The sequence below is a fragment of the Octopus bimaculoides genome, chromosome 9 (assembly GCF_046866305.1).
Source record: "Octopus bimaculoides isolate indiv1 chromosome 9, ASM4686630v1, whole genome shotgun sequence".
In the NCBI taxonomy this organism is placed as follows: domain Eukaryota; kingdom Metazoa; phylum Mollusca; class Cephalopoda; order Octopoda; family Octopodidae; genus Octopus; species Octopus bimaculoides.
The window spans coordinates 6650453-6659250 of NC_142936.1; positions in this window are offsets into that span (position 1 = coordinate 6650453).

Below are 8798 nucleotides of genomic sequence, written 5' to 3' on the forward strand. Positions count from 1 at the left end.
CTGCTACTACTACTACTACTACTACTACCACCACTGCTGCTGCTGCTGTTTTTGCTGCTACTATTACTACTAATTTTGTCGTCATCATCATCGTTGTCTACAGCATCATTATCATTATCACCATCGTCGTCATCGCTACAAGAAACAGTCTGAAAAGCTAACACAAACGAAACCTCTGCCGCCACCGCCAGCCTTTTACCCCAAACGCACCCACACCCATCTCTGCTACAGCCAATTCCACAGAAACCAAAAACACAAAACACAATAAAACCAATAAAGAAATCCTGATTAACCGTTTCCGATCACACACAGAGTTCGATGTTGACTGATGCTTCCCACATTTGTTTGTTTCTCTGTAGTTCAGACAGCGAAAGTTAGTGTATGTATGGTCAGCGATGCATAATGATGACGATGATGATGACGATGATGATGATGATGATGATGATGACGACGACGACGAGGGCGATGATGATGATGCTGATGATGACGATGATGGCGATGATGATGATGATGGTGTTGATGATAATGATGACGACGACGAGGGCGATGATAATGATGATGATGATGATGACGATGATAATGATGATGACAATGACGATGACGATGGTTGTGATGACGATGATGATGATGATGATGATGACAACGATTAATATGATGATGAGGATGATGATGATTGTAACAAACATAATAGTTATAATGATGAAAATGCTTCTAATGATGATGATGATGATCGTGATGCTGGTGGCGACCGTGGTGGTGGTGATATGATGGTGTTGGTGTTGGTGGTGGTCGTAGTCGTGACGATGATAATGATTATTACGATGATGATTGCGATGATGATGATGTTGATGAAGATGAAAACGATGATGATCATGGTGATAGCCGTGGTGGTGGTGGTGGTAGTGGTGGGAGGTAATGATGAAGACGATGATTTCCTTAATAATGATGATGGTGATGACGATGATGATTATGATATTCAACCCATCCACCACCACCACCACCACCACCGCCACCGCCGTCGCTACCCCATCATCAGCATCACCATCATCAAATGGTCACTGCCTCAGGCTGTAAATAATTTAATCCAAGCGCTCTTCCAGTTGGTTGCCCAGTTCTAGCGATCAGATGATAGTAAAAGTTGTGTGTGACGTCACCGCGTATAAAAATCAGAAAAACTCTCTTAATTCCAAAAGGATTGATCGATTTTGTGGTATAGAATTCAATTTTCCCATTAGTGTTTACGTAATAAAAACAGAGAGGAGTTTCTTTCTAGCTTTTCACTAAGCAAATCGATTCTCTCCAGCAAACCCCGTGTCCCCTCAAAGCTAAACCCAATCACTCCATTTGCATATTTGTTTCCTGTCTTTATTTTTCTTACTTCGATTTTTTTTTGTTTTTGTTTTTTTGGGTTTATTTTTAAAACCTATTCTATGATGCTCTGGAGCCAAATTACAACTATATTTTAACTGTTACCTCTTTGCTTCGGGTCATTAATTCTAGATTTGTATCTTCAGATATCTCACGAGATGCATTTAAGTACCAATTGGCTTTCCAAGTATCTCTCTCTCTTTCTCTGTATATATATATATATATATATATATATATATATATATATATATATGTATATGTATTATATATATAGATATATATTTACATATATATATACATCTATATATATATATATATATATGTATATGTATTATATATATAGATATATATTTACATATATATATACATCTATATACATATATATATGTATATACACGCATATATATATATATATATATATATATATATATATATATATATATATATATATATATATATACATATATATACATATATATACATATATATATATATATATATATATATATATATATATATATATATATATATATATATATATATATATATATATATATATATATATATATATATATATACCTATATATAGATATATATTTAGTTTCAGCAGAGGACAAATTTGTGTCTGAAAAAGCATGTCATTAAGAGGACGGAGATTGTTTTTTTTTCTAGAAAATTCTAAAACACGTTGTCAAAGTTTCCGTATAGCTATATCTGAATTAACAAATTGAACCATCTAAATAGAAATAGGTACCATAGTGCGGTACACTTTAAAGGCATATAAACACCAGTATTGTGGTAATTTTCTTTTTCTTTCTACTTTAGGCACAAGACCCGAAACATTGGTGGAGGAAGCCAATCGATTACTCAATTAGTATTTATTTTATCGGCCTTGAAGGGATGGCAGACAGGGTCAACTTCGGAGGAATTTGAACTCAGAACCTAAATCCGGATGAAATGCTACTAAGCATTTTGTCCAGTGTGTTAACGGTACTGGCAGCTCAGTGCTTTAATATTCCAGTAGAATTGGTTTCCAATTTTGGCACAAGGCCAGCAATTTCAAGGAAGGGTTAATTCGATTATATTGTACTTATTTTATCGATTCCGAAAGGGTGAAATACATAGTCCGCCTCGGCCTAGTTTGAACTCAAAGCGTTAAGACAGTCGAAATGCCGCTAAGCACCTTGTACAGCGTGCTAACGATTCTACCAGCTGACCGCCTTAGTAATCTTGTAAATTGGCAAGTGTTCCGTTATCATGCGATTCGTAGTTCAACTTTTCCGTTCGCGCGAGTGCTCTTCTTCGGTGAAGACTTTCAACGCTAAGCTTGAGATCATTCTTCAATAAAACAAACAATGGTTCTATATTTTGGAGATTAGGAATTCTGTACATTATTTACATTATTTACATTAGACGGATAACAAGATGAGGACATATATCAACCCAATTTAAATAATATGAATAATGTAAAACAAACAATATTGGGGAAATATATAACTCGAAAACTTATTTAATGCCATAGACAATACGACCTATTGGTTTGCAACCAAATTTGGTTCTAAAAATTATGTTAATTGTATAAGAGATAATGTCCAAATTAATAAACATTATTTTAAGTATTCACACCTGGTCAGTGAAACTATGTTCTGCTCTACCATATTGTCATTGTTTAGAATCCAAACACTGTGGTTCTCAAACATGTTTTCCGGTGGATCTCTGTGATTCTTATTTTTCTCTACTCCACCCTCGTAGCCATTTAAAGTTTTCAAAAATCCCATTATATATTTATAATTAAATATTATTACGAAGATGTATTTGCATAGCAAGTGACCTGATCTGAGATCGCGTGCTGGAACAAAAACAATTACAGCGTGGAAGGTGTTTTATAAGCCAATTAAAAACACACAAAAACTGTTAGATTCACTTCAACATTTAAATTTAAATTGTCAAAGTATTTTAGTCGCTTTGAGACCGCGACCTGTTCACTGACAAAATTCCATGCTGCATCTTGTTGTTTGTAAATATTATTCGGATTTGTACAAAAAAAAATAATGTTAAAAACCTTTGTGTAACGTAGAAGTATAAAAGATTCATTGCATATAATTTTTAGCAACTAAATCGTATATGGACGCCCAAGGGGTATACGGACTCCGGTTGAAAATCACTAGTTTAGGGATATTAACAAAATATTTTGCTTCTTAGTAGCATATAACGAGTGTCTGTTTTAATGAACTTCATGATACTAACTCGCTGCGGTAGTTTCACCTTCAATAAAACATAATCTCAAACCAAAAACTTTGCCAAAATCATACAACTTTTTATTTCCCTATTAATGAAAACAAGAAGAAAACGAAGAAGTTTTCCTGTCGTTCTAAAGACAAATTAGTAGACTTGAAACAGACTTCTGAAGAGATTAGTACCGTACGTAATGCAATTATCATGATCAAGTTTTCACTCAACTCCAAAGACGTGTGCCTTTTAAGTTATTTGTTTTATCTGTCATGTAGAATATACTTTTCTTTTTCTGTAAACTACCAGAGTTCACAAGAGTTGTGCAATCTTGTGTTAAGTTTAATGAAGTGAATTAGTTCCTTGAACAGTGGACTAATCTACCGCATATTTGTTTTTTTCTCTAAAACGTTACGATATGTTTTTGAGAAAATTTTGTGAGTCTTGCTCCTTGGAGAAACATTTTCGCATTCATTTGGAATATATATATATATATATATATATAGTCCGCCACTACATTCCTCCATGGCAAGGTTTAATTTGTGTATACAAATTTAATTTGCGGTCCATGGGAAGAGCCGTTTTAACGATGCGTCCTACCCAGCTCTTCGAAACGCCGGTGTTAAAACGGGGGTAGCTGATGAAGAAGAATGTTCTCTATGTGGCTTGTGTGTTTTCTCGTCTACGTTTTGTTTGCAATGTCCTGTACCCAGATATGCACCTATACATACAGGTGGATGTCGGTATGCACATACCTGTACGTATATATGCATATACTCATTTACTGTGTTTGTTTATATATATATATATATATATATATATATATATATATATATATATATATATATATATACGGAGAATTTACGAAAAAACAACAGACGAAGACAGGTGGTGTAGACAACACAAATGGATGTATTAGTATAACGCTCGGCAATAGAGACACTTTAACGTTTCGAGCCTACGCTCTTCAACAGAAAGGAAAACACAGAAACAAACAAGGAGAGAAACAAAGAGAGAAAAATGTGTGTAGTGGTCAGCGATCTATCATGGCGAATGCCGGACAGAAGGGTCACACAGGAGAGTTAAGATATATATATATATATATATATATATATATATATATATATATATATATCTTAACAACAGGACATCCTGACAACAGGACCAGCCCATTTATATATAAAGGTATGTATATATATACGTGCGTACGTGTGTATGTGTATAAGTGTGTGCGCGTGTGCGCGCGCGTGTGTGAGAGAGAGAGAGAGAAAAAGAGAGAGAGAGAGAGAGAGAGAAAGAGAGAGGGAGATAGAGAGAGTAGTTGTATGCTGTCAACTTAATGTGACTTATGTGACTTAATGTGAATAATACTACTGTTGGTTAGACCTAGGAAGCTGCACCGCTTCCTGTCGGCCTTGACACATTCCCTGTGTCCTTATGTTTACAAGGGGGAGACAAGCATCTCCACCCAGCTAAGCCTGCATCCAGAGACTTGTAAACATAAGCACACAGGAAATGTGTCAAGGCCGACAGGAAGCGGTGCAGCTTCCTAGGTCTAACCAACAGTAATATTATTCCCTTCAGGGGACTGTCGCATTAAGTTGACAGCATACAACTACTTCATCGTATCACTACTGCATAAATCTCTCTGAGAGATTTAGAAAGTATTATTTCTAAGAGAGAGAGAGAGAGAGAGAGAGAGAGAGAGAGAGAGAGAGAGAGAGAGAGAGAGAGGTTGTGCATGTATGTGTGTATGAGATTTTGTGTGTACGTGCTGATCACTCATGTCCAAATGATTAAGAAGTTCGATTTACAATCATAAAGATCCAAGATTGATCCCACAACATGAAGCGTTCGGCCAGTGTCTTGTATTATATCCTCAGGTTGTTTCAAACACTCAGAGCGAAAATGGATAAAGCTAGAATAGAGACTCCCGTCACATAATCTGTACTTGCAAAGCAAACGGCTTCCTTTGCCACATATTTAGTCGCACCGATTTCTTCGGCGGGTTAGGTTTTGGGTGTAAGTGTCTGCAGTAAAATCCACCATTGACAGTAGAATTTGGAGAAAAGTCACCATCGAAACGGACGGAGATCCATTTACGATACAGACATACATGCATATATATATACAAATTTATGCACACATACACACGCCCACACACACAGACACATATGCATATATATCCATATATATGTATGTATATATAGAGAGAAGAAAAGAGAATTTATATGCTCACACACATATTCACATTCATACACACATATATGTGTGTTCATGTTGTGTGTATATATGCATACATATACGCACGTCTGTACATGTGTGTGTGTGTGTGTGTGTGTGTGTGTGTGTGTGTGTGTGTGTGTGTGTGTGTGTGTGTGCGTGTATGTGTGTTTGTGTGAAAGTGTGTTTATTTATTTGGTCATTACGGGTTTAATTCTGAACCGACAAATTTAATGATTGTCATTAAAATAATTTAAGTAGAACATTGCTTTGACATTTACTGATTTATCAACTCTGAAATATAACGATGCATGGATACAATAAAAGCAATAAAACACACACACACAAAGAAAAACATAAACCATAAAAATAAAATAAAATAAAAAATAAATAAACATATAAGCAAATCACTGTAGCTAGAAAATTATAGAAAGTTAATGAAATAAGATGAGGAAACATAATAAAATTATTAGCAACAATATGAGAATTATCATTATCATCACCATTAACATCGACAAAAACAACAAAATCATCAAGACTAACATGGTTAGCAAACAACAGTATCAGCTATGCGAAAAAGACAGCGAACTAGTTACGTAATGAATTCTTCGCCTCAAAGCTTTTTGGTTAAATTACTGTAAAACAACAATTCGAGGACCTCTGATAATTAAATTATATCACTGATATTATATATATTTACTAATCCATAAAATATGTAAATCTAAGAATGCTATTTGAACCGTAATGTGTGGAAAAAGTTCTCGAATCTGGTGTATTACTGGCAAATAAGTTTCTAAGCTGTGTAAATATTTGATAAACGTATTGCAACTTTCATAAAAGATTTCATTGAAATTTGTTCAATGTAACACGCCGTACACACACTCATACACATTAGCTATTAGCGTGTCTATTAATATATGTACGTACATATTTATATATATCTATATATATAAATATATACATATTATATATCATATCAGTATGTGTGTATGTGTATGTGTATGGATGCGTGGAGAGAGAAATAGAACGAAAAAAGAGACAGAAAATGAGATATAAATAAATGTATCATAGGGGAATATGTGTATATATTTATGTATAAAACACGTTTATATATAAATAAATATATACTGTGCCTTCTATATATATATATATATATATATATATATATATATATATATATATATATATATATATATATATATATATATATATATATATATATATATATATTATATATATATATATATATGTATGTATGTATGTATGTATGTATGTATGTATGTATGTATGCATGTGTGCATGCATGCATGATTGTATGTATCTATATGTGGCTCCCTTCCTCCACATTACATGTAAACTCTTGCTACAACGACCGTGTTAATGAGATTCATAGAAGACTTCCTTTTTCTTGAAGAAGTACTAGTGTCTGAAACGTTTTCACATCTTTGTAGCAAACTATGTTTTAATCTGTATTTATATCGATAAACCTTTCGAGAATAAATTTTCTGACTCAGAAAAGCCCGTTTTCCTTTCATTCTACATCTTACCTTGTGTTTCAAGGATTCTGGTTGGCTGAAATGGGTTGATACAAAAGTCTCTACAGCTGATATCACATTCAGTTTAGCAATGAGTTTTAACCCATGAAAAGCCAATACCTGGGTGTAATATTCCAGAAGATTGAGGATCAACACTATTTCGCCCCATTTTCTTTGCCGAACCGCTAAGTTACGGGGACGTAAGCACACCAGCATCGGTTGCCAAGCGATGTTGTGGGGACAAGTACAGACACACAAACACACACACACACACACACACACACACACACACACACACACACACACACACACACACATATATGTATATATATATGACGGGCTTCTTTCAGTTTCCGTTTACCAAATACACTCACAAGGTTCTGGTCGGCCCGAGGCTATAGTAGAAGACACAGTGGGAGTGAACCCGGAGCCATATGGTTGGTAAGCAAGTTACTTACCACACAGCCACTCCTTTTCTTGTTACCAATTTATTTTAATTCTTTTGTATTTTTCTTACATTTTGTGTTTTTGATTTTCTTCATACCTGAATAAATATTTACCATTTTCTAGTTTCTGTCAGAAACATTGATAAATTTCTATAAAATATATGCAATTCATAATTTTCCGCAACTTATGCAATGACTTGGTGTTTTCTAGTAGAATGTTAAAAATGATCGAGAACTCCTACCCGTGCCACACTCACCACCACCACTGCCGCCGCCGCAACCCCACCACCAGCACCACTTAACTACGACCACTCACACTACTACGATGGCGACGATCACCACCGATACAGCTAAGCAAACAACAAGTAAATGAACAGGAATGTAAAGAACAACTCAAAAACAAGTAAACGAAAAGGCCTAGACAAAAAAAAATGAAGTAATTTATCTTCACTAAAAGTCGAATAGTTGTGAAAAGTAAGAAGAATCGATTGGCATCGAATTTAGGGGTTTTAACGCTGAATTCGTTTATTCTCTCTGTATTTTTTTTTATTCTAAGAGGGTGTGTGGAAGAAAGCTTTTAAGGAAATGTGTTGGGAGAGGATACAGAGTGAATGGAGAGTTTGGACAGATAAGAAAAATGATGCAGATGGATAGAGGTTCCGTGGTTGGGGAGATAGATAGATATATAGAGAGAAAGCAAGGGAGAGAGAGGGAGAGAGGGAAAGAGAATGAGAGAGAGGAGACGTAACTGTAAGAAGAATGGGGGAAATAAAACTAGTGTAAGACGCCGTAGTGCAAAGTTCACTGAGTAACTACGAGGTTGCAAGTTCTAATCCATTAGATGGCATATTAGTTTTCTTTCATTTTGACTTTTAAATAAATCACTTTCACACACACACACGTATGTGTGTGTGTGTGTGTGTGTGTGTGTGTGTGTGTGTGTGTGAAGATGAAACGTGACAAATGTTGACTGCCTACAGTCACAAGTCTCACAGGG